Raw genomic sequence first — 18168 nt, 5'->3', positions numbered from 1 at the left:
GTTACTATAATCCCACTACTCTTGTCTGTAAGGAGTAATGTAACTAATTGCCATTAAAAAACACGGAAGGTGCTGAAATTTAAATGCACTCTTTACCTTTGTCTTGCGTGAAAATATTAATGGATAAAGGCAGCATGTTCCCTTAATTTCCCGTTTATGATGTAACGCCACCCGACCTCACCATGGCGCAATGAATGGGTGGTATTGTAGGTACGCTGATAGATACAATTAGACGGTTGTATTGTCTGGCACTGTCATAGCTGCAACACTGAAATAATATAACTAGCCAGAGAGCACACATGCATTGGCACTATGTCTCCGCGATGCTTGAAAACCCATCAGCAAACATCTCTGTGTTGCAGAAACATCGCCACCGACCATTTGCACCCACCACACGTCGAAACTCCTGGCAGACACATGGTCCAATCCCACCCGTATTAAAAGTACATTTATATGCGGTAATTGACGAGTAGTAATTTCCAGTAACCTGCACAACACTGCTGACTAGTGACGTTGCCGCCGTTGGCTGAATCCGCAGTAGTTATGGTGCTATGATGTTAGATTGTTACAGGGACTGTGATAAATGCAGACCCCTCTATTATGGTTGCGTTAAAAAAAAAAAAGCAAACATTTGTACTCAGATTTCATGGCGGTGTGCTTTTTATACCTTGACAAGTTTTCCTGAGATCAGATTAAAAAAATTCCAAAATATAGCAGCATATTGACGTGTATTCTCTGTATCTTAAAACGTGGCGGGTCGTCAGACTCGGATACACAGCTCTATGGTCCACACAGAGGAAACGAAGAACCTGCACTTTGCTAAGTCACGAAGTTATCTTTTGTCATGTGACTACGTTTACGTGCCTTGACGCAATTAAGATGTTTTCATGTGTTTTTAATGGCGCAGTTACAGAGCATAGCCATGTAAACGCATTAATGGGGGAATCTCATTTATAAAGGCTTCGTGTGACCGAAAAAGATGACAAACATTCATACTTACATTTGTAAGGAGATTTTGGGATTTATAAAGAAAAGGGTACGCTGGGAAAAGAACTCCTACGTTCTGCGAACGAGGCTGACGGGGATGCTGTTTCGACAGAATCCTGTAGAGGGCACTGTGCACGCTAAATTGAAGGCTCCAGGAATGTTTTCTGCTTTTCATTTTACTAAGAGAATAATAATGATTCAAATGTTTTTGGTCACACGGCCATTGGCTCTGAAATTAAACTGTCCTTTTAAATAAAACTGTTTACATTTGCAAACTGTATTGTATGCTGTGTTTGAATGTTCCGATATCGTTATTAGATATTTCACTGCATGTTTTTCAACAAAATGCCCTCTGAAATTGGTACTCTGTCACTAAGACGTACTGTACAAACAATGCATTTTCTGCCCAGGGTAAAGGCTTCTTATTCAGTTTCCCTACAGGGGATAGCTGGGGTCCGTGGGATGTTTGGAAGTTAGTGTCAGGGCATTCTGGTAGAATGTGACCTTTGGCAACAATGGGCTGGACAGCTCTGTGCTCATCTTGTCTCATCTGGGACTCCCACCATCACTGCCACTGAGCATCTCCTCTACAGGCAAACACTGAAGTGCCACCAAGACCAGCAGGTGGCTCTGGGATGCAACCACTTCTGAGGCCAGATGAGGGAGCCACTAATGATGGCTTGAAGAGATATCAGTGTTAGCATGTTCCCCTAATTTCCTGTTTATGATGTAACGCCATCCGACCTCACCGTGGCGTGATGAATGTGTGATATTGTAGGTACGCTGACAGATACAATTAGACGGTTGTATTGTCTGGCACTGTCATGGCTGCAACGCTGAAATAATATAACTAGCCAGAGAGCACACATGCATTGGCACTATATCTCCGCGATGCTTGAAAACCCATCAGCAAACATCTCTGTGTTGCAGAAACATCGCCACCGATCATTTGATTCCATATTCCCCCGATGTTGGCGCGATGTTAAAGTGATCAATATGCAACCTTTAGCCCACTCTTATCTTCCTTTATCAGGCTATATATATACATATATATATATATATATATACAGGTTAGGTCAAGCTGGGGGAGCATGCGCTGATGCTGCCCCTTGCCGCACCCACCACACGTCGAAACTCCTCGCAGACTCATGGCCCAGTCCCACCCTCGTTATAAGTACTTTTATATGCAGTAATTGATAACTAGTAATTTCCAGTAACCTGCACAACGCTGCTGGCTAGTAACGTTGCCACCGTTGGCTGAATCCGCAATAGTTGTGGTGCTATGATGTTAGATTGTTACAGGGACTGTGATAAATGCAAATGCAGACCCCTCTATTATGGTTGCGTTAAAAAGGTAAACATTTTACTCAGATTTCATGCATTTGGTGGTGTGCTTTTTATACCATGACAAGTTTTCCTAAAATCAGATTTAAATAATTGCAGGCTTTTCGATCCTGAACACAGCTATTCCCAAATCAGGAAGTAATGTTCTGAGTCGGGATGCTCTCCACAGCGCCGTAGTAGAAAGTCCAGTGTTGAGACCAGCATTATAAGCGGTGGTCTGGGCGTTCACTGCAGCGCGGATCAATCTGTCAACCCACGGTTCCTGATTGGGGAAGAGTGTGAACCATCAGTGTAAAAATCCATAACATGCAGCTTGATTATGGCAGAGGACATTGTGCCCAAATATTAAGGGAGGGAGTATTTAGAGATGACAATGATTATCTTCCCAGTGATGATTTGTGGCTTATCCGCTCTTTCAGAGTGCCAAGAGTGATTCTGGTAGAACTGAACGATGAATTTGTCGCGGAACATACCGAAAGGAACTGGCAGACAGATCAGGGATATCCCAGCCCATTTTGAGTTCCATTATTCCTCAAGTTGTGCCTGGTTTTAACCAACTGTCAAGATAATATTTTAAGTTTCCCTAGTGTGGATGTAGTTCAACGTATTTAGAATACATGTGTAATTGCTTCTGAGCATTTTCTGATTTGTATTTTAGTGGGCGGGAAAAAAAAATGTCAGAAAATACTTTGAGAGATCTTACTGTATGTGTCTGACGCATTTGAAAGTATTAACAAAAATGTGTAGTTTTATTTATTAGTTTGCTTTCTGTCATTTTAAGGACCTTTATCACTAGGCTTACAGACATTTTAATATAGCCCATCACTGCCTGTGGCAAGATGCAAGTAAGTCACGTGACACACCCTGTTGGGCCCAGCTTGCTCACCGCGAACATTGTTTTCCCATGACTAGTAAACCAAGGGGAGAAGCTGCGTTGGTGCCTGGTGCAAATTGACAAAGTATGCAGGAAAGTACGCTATCAAATATTCCTCACTGAATGTCATTATAGGCGGGAAAAATAAAGCAATTAGCAAGCAGCAGTGCTGTACTCTACAACTTGTGGATTAATTTGCCAGCCTGCTAGTGACATTCTAGTTAACTTCACAGGCATGACCAGGCAGTGGCGTATCGTGGTTTGTCACATATGCAGGATTCATTACAAGTGGAGAAGTCAGCTGTGTTAAAAATCAGCTAAACTGAAATGGAAGGCTTGTAGTATAAGGGAGAAGGTGAAGGAGAATGTCTTTTATGTGTTTTAAGTTGATTAAGTTTACATATGGTAAAGGTTCATTGTCTCTTCAAATGAGTGCTTGCAAATTTAAGGATCTAGGAAATTAGCTTAGTCTACTGTTGCAATAATACACAGCTGCAGACTCTTAATGCCACTCTCTGGCTCCTTCCGGTTGGTGGACGCATGTGCAGAAAACAAAGAAACAACAACTTTTTTGCTGTTTCACAAGCTTTCAAAGTAGAGTTCCATGGCACCTTTAAACTTAAAGGCCTGTATTTGCAGTAGAATGGTCATGCAATTTGGATTTAACACCAAAAAAATGTCCCTGTGCGTGCAGCATTTAATGAATTACCCCTCTATACTTTTTGCACTGCACTTGAGATCTGAAGAGTCCTTTAATTCAATAGCAAGACCACTACAATTCTCTACATGTACATCAGTTTAACCAATCATTATTTAAACTAATCAAATTTTGTGTCAAACTTCACAATATTTTAAATAACCTCACAGACACAAACCATACGCAAAATAATCCATATTTATTTAATAGAAAAACAAGAATAAGAAGTCTTATCTTAACCTATTCTTATCTTATCCTATGTAATCTTATGTCATACTATCTTACTTTAATCTTAACTTATCCTATCTTAGTCTTATCTTATTCTATGTTATCTTACATTATATACAACCTTATCTTAACCTATTCTTAGTCTTATCCTATGTAATCTTATATCATACAATCTTAGGATTAGTTAAGATAAGGTTAAACTACCTTAATCTTATATTATCCTAAGTACTTGTGAGATGTCTCACCTAATTATTTACAGGTTCTATGAAAAACTATTTACATCACACTGATAGCCCATCTCCACAGCCATCTCCAGGACCCCGGGGATGGCACTTAGCTGATCCAGCGCCTCATCATCAAATATCAGCTCAGCTTGGGCACCCTCATTATCACCATATGAGTAGTGATTCTCTGAATTTTGATTCTTCCCCTGCTTGCAGATGTAAACTGCATGTTGAAAATCATTCCAAAACTGATTACACCAGTAATGAGCAAGGCACTTGGCATCATAGGTCATTTTAGAATAGTTGCATAGATAAAAGTTATGCATCTTATTGAATCTTTCCATTTTCTCAAAAACAACAGAAGGGGAAATAAGTAGGGGTGTCGGACCCGTAACCAGCTCAGATGAGGGGGCTGCAGCTTGCGCTGGAACCTGATACAGAGGGGTGGGATGAACTGTGGCTGGAGGTGAAGATGGGTGTGGAGATGGGCTTACAGGTGAGACTACACATGGTGACGGAGGAGGAGAGTCTGTAAAAAAAGATGGGGATGGAGAGGAGGCAAAAGAGGATGGGACTGGTGATGGAAATAAGAAGGAAGTGGAGGAGAAGGCTGGTGAGCAGGGCTCAGGCTCTGACATTGATGGAGTGCGACACAGGATGGTAGCAACCTCGTCGTCACTCTGGGTGAGATCCACACACGGGATCTTGTCACCCACCTGGATTGAATCAAAGGGGTTACTGAAGGTTAGCAGGTTCTGCAAATTTTTTGTAAATGGCCCCTTCTGTTTTTTACACTTCTTTCTACGGCCTGACCGGCCTCCCGCCGTATTTCTACGGCGTCTTCTGCCCTGCTGAGCCCTGCTGGTCGCCAACGGGATGGGAGCAGATCCAGATATGGTTTGGGAGCTGGGTGCCGGTGGCCCAGTGCGGCATTTCTTCTGACGGCCTCCACTGCTGGTACTGGTTCGTCCTTTTGGATTATAAAGATAGGGGACACACATTTAATTAAAGTGAATCCTTATGTCACTCTACAAGAAAAGTACATCACATACATCACAGATATCGCACTTGGCAGTCAGTATTGCACATTGAGAGAAATTCTGCCATCTTATCGGATATAGGAAACACATGCTTGGGAGACTTATGCGCTGGTCTTGAATTGGGCTGCCTGCATTTCAGCAGGGGAACTTGACCTATAAAAACACACCATGTAGTGCACAGATTCCCTGATATGCAGAACAACAGCGAAAAACAACACTGGAAAGGTTCATGTGCACCAAATTTACAGATGTAGCCGCTTGAATTTTCCCCTGTTTCCATGATGGGGCCTTGGCTGGTCCTTGGCTGGTCCATGACAGGTCCCTGCTGGGCCTTGGGTGGCACCTTGGCTATAATGAGATCCCCCACGATGATGTGTGTAAAGTACTTGCAATGATTTATCCATCCACCAGGGAGAGCAGTGATTATGGAAGCAGAAATGACTTACCTGAAATCAGGTATTGTAACTCCACTGCAGAAAATGAAAATCTAAGGAAGTATAATTTTCTTATATTTAGACAAAATTCCAATTTCATTAATAAACTGACTACACTGCAATAGATGGCCTGAGAAATGTAAGAAATTGTTTCTGTTGTGAGGCAAAGATGGCCTAAAACTAGCAAAATGTGTTTTAGTCAGTTTATTGATGAAATTAGAATTTTGTATTTTACTTCACCTTTTGGAGATAAGGCGGACCCAAGATGTGTGCAATACAATAATTACAGGCCTAAACAAAGTAATACGGTTGCTTGTGGAGAATAAAGGTGGACAGAGTGGAAAATGAAAAATAAAAATGCTTATGGTTCTGTACTGTGCTTGAATAAAACGGACGCATTCCTTAGTCTGTTCTGTCTTTCCTTCTGGCTAACAGTCTGAAAGGCTGCTGATGGCTGCACATTCACAGGAGGGCTGGGGGCAGTCACGATGACGTGTGAATCTGTCATAAACTTCTCTGCTTGGCCACAATGAAAAGAGATATGTTTGCAGGGGATCAAGGTGAGGTTGTTTTCTTAACCTAAGAACACTGAACCAACGGTCAAGCATGGTGGTGGTAGTATCATGCTGTTTTGCTGACAGTACTGTACATGAGAACATTGCAGAAAGACAATGGGATAATGAAGTAGCACTAGATAGATAGACTGGGATTTTTTGTCATAGTACCAGACACAAAAAGAGGAACATAAAAGAAACATAGCATAACAAGTATTTACTGTAACCCTATGGAGTCTGAGGCCTCTCACCCACTTTCAAAGTAGTCTGACAGGCCTTGACATTTTACTGTTTTTCTGAATTGCTAAAACACATGTCCTAAAATCTCTCATCTCCTGTAATCAAACCACTAAGCACAAACTCTAAAATTCAAGCTAAACTCACAAAACCTTACGCTTGTCTTGCAAAATCAAACAATCTTCTCAAAACTATATTATCTTTGCTCAAAAGCAAACACTGTTTTCAGACCATGCATCTCGTCAGTTGGGTAAAGGTACACTACTGAACAGTCATAGCACTCTACAGCAAAAAATGAAAACAGTACCAATCAAAACTGTTGTTGACATGTAAATGAGAAACCGTAAGACTATAATAATAGTTAAAAAAAATTATGGTCGTCTACCATATGACTGATAATTAATATGTAACGTTTGCCATACTCAGTACTCCAGAAAAGTGACTGTAAAGAACAACGCCAAAAAGTAAACAAACGAGAGGCATATTACAGTAAAATGTTGTGCAACTGCCAAGCCAGAGTCACAGAAGAATATTCATCCTGCCTCATCGCCATGTCTCAGGGCTGGGTCTAGCGATGCTATCCCTTGTTGAGTGATGCAGAAAGAATCCTCTGTGTGACCCATTTGTACCTTGACTTCAAAATGCAACTCCTATCCTTCTATGGCACGTATTCTATGTTCTAGTCACTCTTTGGCTTCCTCAAATGTTTAGAAATGTGTGTGAATAGTTTTGAGTCATTGTGTTCAAATGACTACTGTGTGCTGGCTGCGCTTAACTTCTGTGGCCTGTGTTTTCTATTTTGCATCAAAGTTCACCATAGCGCAAAATGTGTTTTGATGAATGGGAATGTGTTTTGAGTTTTGCAAAAAGGATGACTGAGATCTGCAAATTGTGTCTAACTAGGTGACCATGGTTTAAAGTTTTGCCAAAGAAGTAACTGATTCAATAAATGACTTTTGGCAATCGGCAGTTTTGTTCCCAAAACGATTTCTAATATTTCAGCAATTCAGAAAAACTGTTAAATATTTCACCTGTCTAAAAAACATTTATCCCAAAGTGCTACGAATGCTTTTATTCAGCACAAACTCAGCACCAATAATCTGTCAACATTTAGAATGTGATTATTCTATATATATTTTTTTTTTTTTGTTAAAATCTACTTTAAACATACACTTTTCAAAAACTTATTTTCAGTGGTGCTGACAAATTGTAAAAAATCACATTATAAATATTTCTAGCCTAAGCTTGAGTTCTGAAGCTTACAGACATAGGGGATGGCTACACAAAGGTGAATGAGACATTCAGAAAATTGTATGAGGTTTGATTACTAAAGTGTTACAACTTTGAAGTGACTTTGGAGTCACCAGACCTTTGCATACTGTCAATGGCCCATCAGTCTGGACTGTCTGTCACTGCTCTTCACACCAATCAGTTTGGAAAGGCAGTGTGAATTTTACAGGTTTTTTTTTCATTTGCTAAGACAAATACTGCAATACTGAAGTTGCTTTCTCAAAACTCTTCATGCAGTCACCACAACATTTACTTATGTGGGCTAAACTGTTTAGCATTTCACTTTGCTTTCATACAAAATGCAATCAATGACTAAATGCTTCAAAAGCCATGGATTCCTGTCTCACTCACAATATTACATTTTCAGAGGCCAATTTGCACATACCTACATACTGACCCAAAAACTGCTAATAAGACAGTCAAAACTGAAACATGTCATTTTGCTAAATCACTATCAAGACCCTTTCTAAAACAGATTGTAAAAAACACATAATACAAAGAAATTATGTCAGTTGACACAAGATCAAACAATGAATGTTGGATGCCAGGATATTCCTCCAGAGCAATGCCAAGGATGGATCAGGCATGTGGAGATGCTACCCTAGATACTACCCTGTCTTAGCAATTGAAAACAACTGTAAGAAAAGACACAATACTAGCCTTTTTACAGTTTATAACATGCAACGGATTAAACGTCGATGAATAAAATGTGCAATCACATTATTCCAGGAACAATGCAAAACAATAAATGAATATTAGAACAACAAATTGTCACTCCTGATCAGGATGCCAAGCTTCAAAACAGTTCCTGTCTCGTTACTGTATGACATCATAGCGCTGGATTAGTATGTACCGGCATGCTCGCTATCCAAGTACCTAGCCCTGTTTGTCTCCGGTGTTGTAAAAACTTTGGCTGTAGCTTCAGTTTACTTTAAAGTATCAATTATGCCAGAAGCTTGCTAATGGCTACCAAAAGATTCTCGTTGATACTTGTTGTACTTGTGTATGAACTTGTGACCACAACTAAAATGTGTTTTTGTAAAGAAAGCGCCATCTCATGGCAACACCCTGCAAGTGAATAAATGAGCGCGTTCAGACGAGAATTTAGGCACACCCCCAGAAGGAGGGGGGTTACTCCCGTTGGCTGGCTTTTGCCAATGTGGGACATGTTCACCTGTTACCTTACCATTTGACGTCGCTTTCCTGTTATGTTCAAACACATCACAGCCACAGATTTTACGGATTTCATTGTGCAGTACAGCAGACATGCTGAAAAGAGCCCCGTATTTTTACTGCTTCATGGTAACAAATCACCGTTGGGCTAAAGGTGAACCATTTTATTATTTAGTATCCTAAGACACGTAGTTCCAAAATAAGATAGTTATCACAGACTGCAAGATTCAACAAGACCAGCCAAGCCTGTTCTGACTTTCATTCTTCGAGTGCTGAGATATTCTAGGCATCATTTTGCCGTTCTTACCATGGCTGACTGAACCGGGGATGTCTTCCGGAGCAATCCGGACACTGACGGCGTCATTTGGCAGGAGCCAGTCGATTCTCCGCAGGTAGATGAAGGCAGACATCTTTCGCGTCTTGTCTTTTGCTGGGAAAGTGCAAATCTGAGCTGCTTTGAATGTTTGAATCAAAACTCGAAACGGAATTAGAATTGTTATGATGCGGTTGCTAAGATATGGTGGTCGATTAGTGTCAGCGCGTGGCAAAGTCTTCAAGCACTTTAATCAAATGACCAGACACACGATATATATTGACAAAAGCGCGGAAAGATAATAGAAGCACCGTAAATTTAGAAGACACGCCTAAAAACAGAAAATGTTATAAATAAAATGTATTGAAGTATTTAAATAGAATTCCTTCCTGGCAGCAAGTAACGCGAGAGCTGCAGACGTGACGTTCCACAGACTCCCAGAATTCACAGCGATCGTTAAGCGACCCATTCAATCAGAATAGAAGGAAATGGCGAGGAGACGTTCTTATCTCACACTGGTTTTTATTTACAACTGAATGTTTAGCACACTTGGAAAATTCTCTAATCCATCTTCAGCCATTTCACTCTTCCACTGTAGCAACGCAAAGTGAAGAATTCTGAACAATGATGGCGGCACATTCGCAGCTGCTCCGAACTCTCCAGTGTTCCTCTGACTGTGTTTTATTGGTTTATTTGCTTCCGGTACCAGTATTTTACGCATCCTTGTTCTTCTTTACTGTTGGTGTATGTTTCTTTGATTTTATATTGTATTTTACTTGTACTTTTATCCTTAACATGGCGTCGACAGCCTTGCTCCAAAGACATCTCATTGTATTTGCACAGTGACAGTAACGCTATCTTATCTTGCGAGAGGAAGTCGCATAAGGCTGTACTGCTAACGTTAGCATTAGCAAGCCTAGCAGTGTTGGTAGTAAGGCGTTACTATAATCCCACTACTCTTGTCTGTAAGGAGTAATGTAACTAATTGCCATTAAAAAACACGGAAGGTGCTGAAATTTAAATGCACTCTTTACCTTTGTCTTGCGTGAAAATATTAATGGATAAAGGCAGCATGTTCCCTTAATTTCCCGTTTATGATGTAACGCCACCCGACCTCACCATGGCGCAATGAATGGGTGGTATTGTAGGTACGCTGATAGATACAATTAGACGGTTGTATTGTCTGGCACTGTCATAGCTGCAACACTGAAATAATATAACTAGCCAGAGAGCACACATGCATTGGCACTATGTCTCCGCGATGCTTGAAAACCCATCAGCAAACATCTCTGTGTTGCAGAAACATCGCCACCGACCATTTGCACCCACCACACGTCGAAACTCCTGGCAGACACATGGTCCAATCCCACCCGTATTAAAAGTACATTTATATGCGGTAATTGATGAGTAGTAATTTCCAGTAACCTGCACAACACTGCTGACTAGTGACGTTGCCGCCGTTGGCTGAATCCGCAGTAGTTATGGTGCTATGATGTTAGATTGTTACAGGGACTGTGATAAATGCAGACCCCTCTATTATGGTTGCGTTAAAAAAAAAAAAGCAAACATTTGTACTCAGATTTCATGGCGGTGTGCTTTTTATACCTTGACAAGTTTTCCTGAGATCAGATTAAAAAAATTCCAAAATATAGCAGCATATTGACGTGTATTCTCTGTATCTTAAAACGTGGCGGGTCGTCAGACTCGGATACACAGCTCTATGGTCCACACAGAGGAAACGAAGAACCTGCACTTTGCTAAGTCACGAAGTTATCTTTTGTCATGTGACTACGTTTACGTGCCTTGACGCAATTAAGATGTTTTCATGTGTTTTTAATGGCGCAGTTACAGAGCATAGCCATGTAAACGCATTAATGGGGGAATCTCATTTATAAAGGCTTCGTGTGACCGAAAAAGATGACAAACATTCATACTTACATTTGTAAGGAGATTTTGGGATTTATAAAGAAAAGGGTACGCTGGGAAAAGAACTCCTACGTTCTGCGAACGAGGCTGACGGGGATGCTGTTTCGACAGAATCCTGTAGAGGGCACTGTGCACGCTAAATTGAAGGCTCCAGGAATGTTTTCTGCTTTTCATTTTACTAAGAGAATAATAATGATTCAAATGTTTTTGGTCACACGGCCATTGGCTCTGAAATTAAACTGTCCTTTTAAATAAAACTGTTTACATTTGCAAACTGTATTGTATGCTGTGTTTGAATGTTCCGATATCGTTATTAGATATTTCACTGCATGTTTTTCAACAAAATGCCCTCTGAAATTGGTACTCTGTCACTAAGACGTACTGTACAAACAATGCATTTTCTGCCCAGGGTAAAGGCTTCTTATTCAGTTTCCCTACAGGGGATAGCTGGGGTCCGTGGGATGTTTGGAAGTTAGTGTCAGGGCATTCTGGTAGAATGTGACCTTTGGCAACAATGGGCTGGACAGCTCTGTGCTCATCTTGTCTCATCTGGGACTCCCACCATCACTGCCACTGAGCATCTCCTCTACAGGCAAACACTGAAGTGCCACCAAGACCAGCAGGTGGCTCTGGGATGCAACCACTTCTGAGGCCAGATGAGGGAGCCACTAATGATGGCTTGAAGAGATATCAGTGTTAGCATGTTCCCCTAATTTCCTGTTTATGATGTAACGCCATCCGACCTCACCGTGGCGTGATGAATGTGTGATATTGTAGGTACGCTGACAGATACAATTAGACGGTTGTATTGTCTGGCACTGTCATGGCTGCAACGCTGAAATAATATAACTAGCCAGAGAGCACACATGCATTGGCACTATATCTCCGCGATGCTTGAAAACCCATCAGCAAATATCTCTGTGTTGCAGAAACATCGCCACCGATCATTTGATTCCATATTCCCCCGATGTTGGCGCGATGTTAAAGTGATCAATATGCAACCTTTAGCCCACTCTTATCTTCCTTTATCAGGCTATATATATACATATATATATATATATATATATACAGGTTAGGTCAAGCTGGGGGAGCATGCGCTGATGCTGCCCCTTGCCGCACCCACCACACGTCGAAACTCCTCGCAGACTCATGGCCCAGTCCCACCCTCGTTATAAGTACTTTTATATGCAGTAATTGATAACTAGTAATTTCCAGTAACCTGCACAACGCTGCTGGCTAGTAACGTTGCCACCGTTGGCTGAATCCGCAATAGTTGTGGTGCTATGATGTTAGATTGTTACAGGGACTGTGATAAATGCAAATGCAGACCCCTCTATTATGGTTGCGTTAAAAAGGTAAACATTTTACTCAGATTTCATGCATTTGGTGGTGTGCTTTTTATACCATGACAAGTTTTCCTAAAATCAGATTTAAATAATTGCAGGTTTTTCGATCCTGAACACAGCTATTCCCAAATCAGGAAGTAATGTTCTGAGTCGGGATGCTCTCCACAGCGCCGTAGTAGAAAGTCCAGTGTTGAGACCAGCATTATAAGCGGTGGTCTGGGCGTTCACTGCAGCGCGGATCAATCTGTCAACCCACGGTTCCTGATTGGGGAAGAGTGTGAACCATCAGTGTAAAAATCCATAACATGCAGCTTGATTATGGCAGAGGACATTGTGCCCAAATATTAAGGGAGGGAGTATTTAGAGATGACAATGATTATCTTCCCAGTGATGATTTGTGGCTTATCCGCTCTTTCAGAGTGCCAAGAGTGATTCTGGTAGAACTGAACGATGAATTTGTCGCGGAACATACCGAAAGGAACTGGCAGACAGATCAGGGATATCCCAGCCCATTTTGAGTTCCATTATTCCTCAAGTTGTGCCTGGTTTTAACCAACTGTCAAGATAATATTTTAAGTTTCCCTAGTGTGGATGTAGTTCAACGTATTTAGAATACATGTGTAATTGCTTCTGAGCATTTTCTGATTTGTATTTTAGTGGGCGGGAAAAAAAAATGTCAGAAAATACTTTGAGAGATCTTACTGTATGTGTCTGACGCATTTGAAAGTATTAACAAAAATGTGTAGTTTTATTTATTAGTTTGCTTTCTGTCATTTTAAGGACCTTTATCACTAGGCTTACAGACATTTTAATATAGCCCATCACTGCCTGTGGCAAGATGCAAGTAAGTCACGTGACACACCCTGTTGGGCCCAGCTTGCTCACCGCGAACATTGTTTTCCCATGACTAGTAAACCAAGGGGAGAAGCTGCGTTGGTGCCTGGTGCAAATTGACAAAGTATGCAGGAAAGTACGCTATCAAATATTCCTCACTGAATGTCATTATAGGCGGGAAAAATAAAGCAATTAGCAAGCAGCAGTGCTGTACTCTACAACTTGTGGATTAATTTGCCAGCCTGCTAGTGACATTCTAGTTAACTTCACAGGCATGACCAGGCAGTGGCGTATCGTGGTTTGTCACATATGCAGGATTCATTACAAGTGGAGAAGTCAGCTGTGTTAAAAATCAGCTAAACTGAAATGGAAGGCTTGTAGTATAAGGGAGAAGGTGAAGGAGAATGTCTTTTATGTGTTTTAAGTTGATTAAGTTTACATATGGTAAAGGTTCATTGTCTCTTCAAATGAGTGCTTGCAAATTTAAGGATCTAGGAAATTAGCTTAGTCTACTGTTGCAATAATACACAGCTGCAGACTCTTAATGCCACTCTCTGGCTCCTTCCGGTTGGTGGACGCATGTGCAGAAAACAAAGAAACAACAACTTTTTTGCTGTTTCACAAGCTTTCAAAGTAGAGTTCCATGGCACCTTTAAACTTAAAGGCCTGTATTTGCAGTAGAATGGTCATGCAATTTGGATTTAACACCAAAAAAATGTCCCTGTGCGTGCAGCATTTAATGAATTACCCCTCTATACTTTTTGCACTGCACTTGAGATCTGAAGAGTCCTTTAATTCAATAGCAAGACCACTACAATTCTCTACATGTACATCAGTTTAACCAATCATTATTTAAACTAATCAAATTTTGTGTCAAACTTCACAATATTTTAAATAACCTCACAGACACAAACCATACGCAAAATAATCCATATTTATTTAATAGAAAAACAAGAATAAGAAGTCTTATCTTAACCTATTCTTATCTTATCCTATGTAATCTTATGTCATACTATCTTACTTTAATCTTAACTTATCCTATCTTAGTCTTATCTTATTCTATGTTATCTTACATTATATACAACCTTATCTTAACCTATTCTTAGTCTTATCCTATGTAATCTTATATCATACAATCTTAGGATTAGTTAAGATAAGGTTAAACTACCTTAATCTTATATTATCCTAAGTACTTGTGAGATGTCTCACCTAATTATTTACAGGTTCTATGAAAAACTATTTACATCACACTGATAGCCCATCTCCACAGCCATCTCCAGGACCCCGGGGATGGCACTTAGCTGATCCAGCGCCTCATCATCAAATATCAGCTCAGCTTGGGCACCCTCATTATCACCATATGAGTAGTGATTCTCTGAATTTTGATTCTTCCCCTGCTTGCAGATGTAAACTGCATGTTGAAAATCATTCCAAAACTGATTACACCAGTAATGAGCAAGGCACTTGGCATCATAGGTCATTTTAGAATAGTTGCATAGATAAAAGTTATGCATCTTATTGAATCTTTCCATTTTCTCAAAAACAACAGAAGGGGAAATAAGTAGGGGTGTCGGACCCGTAACCAGCTCAGATGAGGGGGCTGCAGCTTGCGCTGGAACCTGATACAGAGGGGTGGGATGAACTGTGGCTGGAGGTGAAGATGGGTGTGGAGATGGGCTTACAGGTGAGACTACACATGGTGACGGAGGAGGAGAGTCTGTAAAAAAAGATGGGGATGGAGAGGAGGCAAAAGAGGATGGGACTGGTGATGGAAATAAGAAGGAAGTGGAGGAGAAGGCTGGTGAGCAGGGCTCAGGCTCTGACATTGATGGAGTGCGACACAGGATGGTAGCAACCTCGTCGTCACTCTGGGTGAGATCCACACACGGGATCTTGTCACCCACCTGGATTGAATCAAAGGGGTTACTGAAGGTTAGCAGGTTCTGCAAATTTTTTGTAAATGGCCCCTTCTGTTTTTTACACTTCTTTCTACGGCCTGACCGGCCTCCCCGCCGTATTTCTACGGCGTCTTCTGCCCTGCTGAGCCCTGCTGGTCGCCAACGGGATGGGAGCAGATCCAGATATGGTTTGGGAGCTGGGTGCCGGTGGCCCAGTGCGGCATTTCTTCTGACGGCCTCCACTGCTGGTACTGGTTCGTCCTTTTGGATTATAAAGATAGGGGACACACATTTAATTAAAGTGAATCCTTATGTCACTCTACAAGAAAAGTACATCACATACATCACAGATATCGCACTTGGCAGTCAGTATTGCACATTGAGAGAAATTCTGCCATCTTATCGGATATAGGAAACACATGCTTGGGAGACTTATGCGCTGGTCTTGAATTGGGCTGCCTGCATTTCAGCAGGGGAACTTGACCTATAAAAACACACCATGTAGTGCACAGATTCCCTGATATGCAGAACAACAGCGAAAAACAACACTGGAAAGGTTCATGTGCACCAAATTTACAGATGTAGCCGCTTGAATTTTCCCCTGTTTCCATGATGGGGCCTTGGCTGGTCCTTGGCTGGTCCATGACAGGTCCCTGCTGGGCCTTGGGTGGCACCTTGGCTATAATGAGATCCCCCACGATGATGTGTGTAAAGTACTTGCAATGATTTATCCATCCACCAGGGAGAGCAGTGATTATGGAAGCAGAAATGACTTACCTGAAATCAGGTATTGTAACTCCACTGCAGAAAATGAAAATCTAAGGAAGTATAATTTTCTTATATTTAGACAAAATTCCAATTTCATTAATAAACTGACTACACTGCAATAGATGGCCTGAGAAATGTAAGAAATTGTTTCTGTTGTGAGGCAAAGATGGCCTAAAACTAGCAAAATGTGTTTTAGTCAGTTTATTGATGAAATTAGAATTTTGTATTTTACTTCACCTTTTGGAGATAAGGCGGACCCAAGATGTGTGCAATACAATAATTACAGGCCTAAACAAAGTAATACGGTTGCTTGTGGAGAATAAAGGTGGACAGAGTGGAAAATGAAAAATAAAAATGCTTATGGTTCTGTACTGTGCTTGAATAAAACGGACGCATTCCTTAGTCTGTTCTGTCTTTCCTTCTGGCTAACAGTCTGAAAGGCTGCTGATGGCTGCACATTCACAGGAGGGCTGGGGGCAGTCACGATGACGTGTGAATCTGTCATAAACTTCTCTGCTTGGCCACAATGAAAAGAGATATGTTTGCAGGGGATCAAGGTGAGGTTGTTTTCTTAACCTAAGAACACTGAACCAACGGTCAAGCATGGTGGTGGTAGTATCATGCTGTTTTGCTGACAGTACTGTACATGAGAACATTGCAGAAAGACAATGGGATAATGAAGTAGCACTAGATAGATAGACTGGGATTTTTTGTCATAGTACCAGACACAAAAAGAGGAACATAAAAGAAACATAGCATAACAAGTATTTACTGTAACCCTATGGAGTCTGAGGCCTCTCACCCACTTTCAAAGTAGTCTGACAGGCCTTGACATTTTACTGTTTTTCTGAATTGCTAAAACGCATGTCCTAAAATCTCTCATCTCCTGTAATCAAACCACTAAGCACAAACTCTAAAATTCAAGCTAAACTCACAAAACCTTACGCTTGTCTTGCAAAATCAAACAATCTTCTCAAAACTATATTATCTTTGCTCAAAAGCAAACACTGTTTTCAGACCATGCATCTCGTCAGTTGGGTAAAGGTACACTACTGAACAGTCATAGCACTCTACAGAAAAAAATGAAAACAGTACCAATCAAAACTGTTGTTGACATGTAAATGAGAAACCGTAAGACTATAATAATAGTTAAAAAAAAATGATGGTCGTCTACCATATGACTGATAATTAATATGTAACGTTTGCCATACTCAGTACTCCAGAAAAGTGACTGTAAAGAACAACGCCAAAAAGTAAACAAACGAGAGGCATATTACAGTAAAATGTTGTGCAACTGCCAAGCCAGAGTCACAGAAGAATATTCATCCTGCCTCATCGCCATGTCTCAGGGCTGGGTCTAGCGATGCTATCCCTTGTTGAGTGATGCAGAAAGAATCCTCTGTGTGACCCATTTGTACCTTGACTTCAAAATGCAACTCCTATCCTTCTATGGCACGTATTCTATGTTCTAGTCACTCTTTGGCTTCCTCAAATGTTTAGAAATGTGTGTGAATAGTTTTGAGTCATTGTGTTCAAATGACTACTGTGTGCTGGCTGCGCTTAACTTCTGTGGCCTGTGTTTTCTATTTTGCATCAAAGTTCACCATAGCGCAAAATGTGTTTTGATGAATGGGAATGTGTTTTGAGTTTTGCAAAAAGGATGACTGAGATCTGCAAATTGTGTCTAACTAGGTGACCATGGTTTAAAGTTTTGCCAAAGAAGTAACTGATTCAATAAATGACTTTTGGCAATCGGCAGTTTTGTTCCCAAAACGATTTCTAATATTTCAGCAATTCAGAAAAACTGTTAAATATTTCACCTGTCTAAAAAACATTTATCCCAAAGTGCTACGAATGCTTTTATTCAGCACAAACTCAGCACCAATAATCTGTCAACATTTAGAATGTGATTATTCTATATATATATTTTTTTTTTTGTTAAAATCTACTTTAAACATACACTTTTCAAAAACTTATTTTCAGTGGTGCTGACAAATTGTA

The sequence above is a fragment of the Brienomyrus brachyistius genome, chromosome 11, assembly GCF_023856365.1.
Source record: "Brienomyrus brachyistius isolate T26 chromosome 11, BBRACH_0.4, whole genome shotgun sequence".
NCBI lineage: Eukaryota > Metazoa > Chordata > Actinopteri > Osteoglossiformes > Mormyridae > Brienomyrus > Brienomyrus brachyistius.
The sequence above is the reverse complement of the archived record's forward strand: the minus strand, read 5'-3'. Positions refer to the sequence as shown.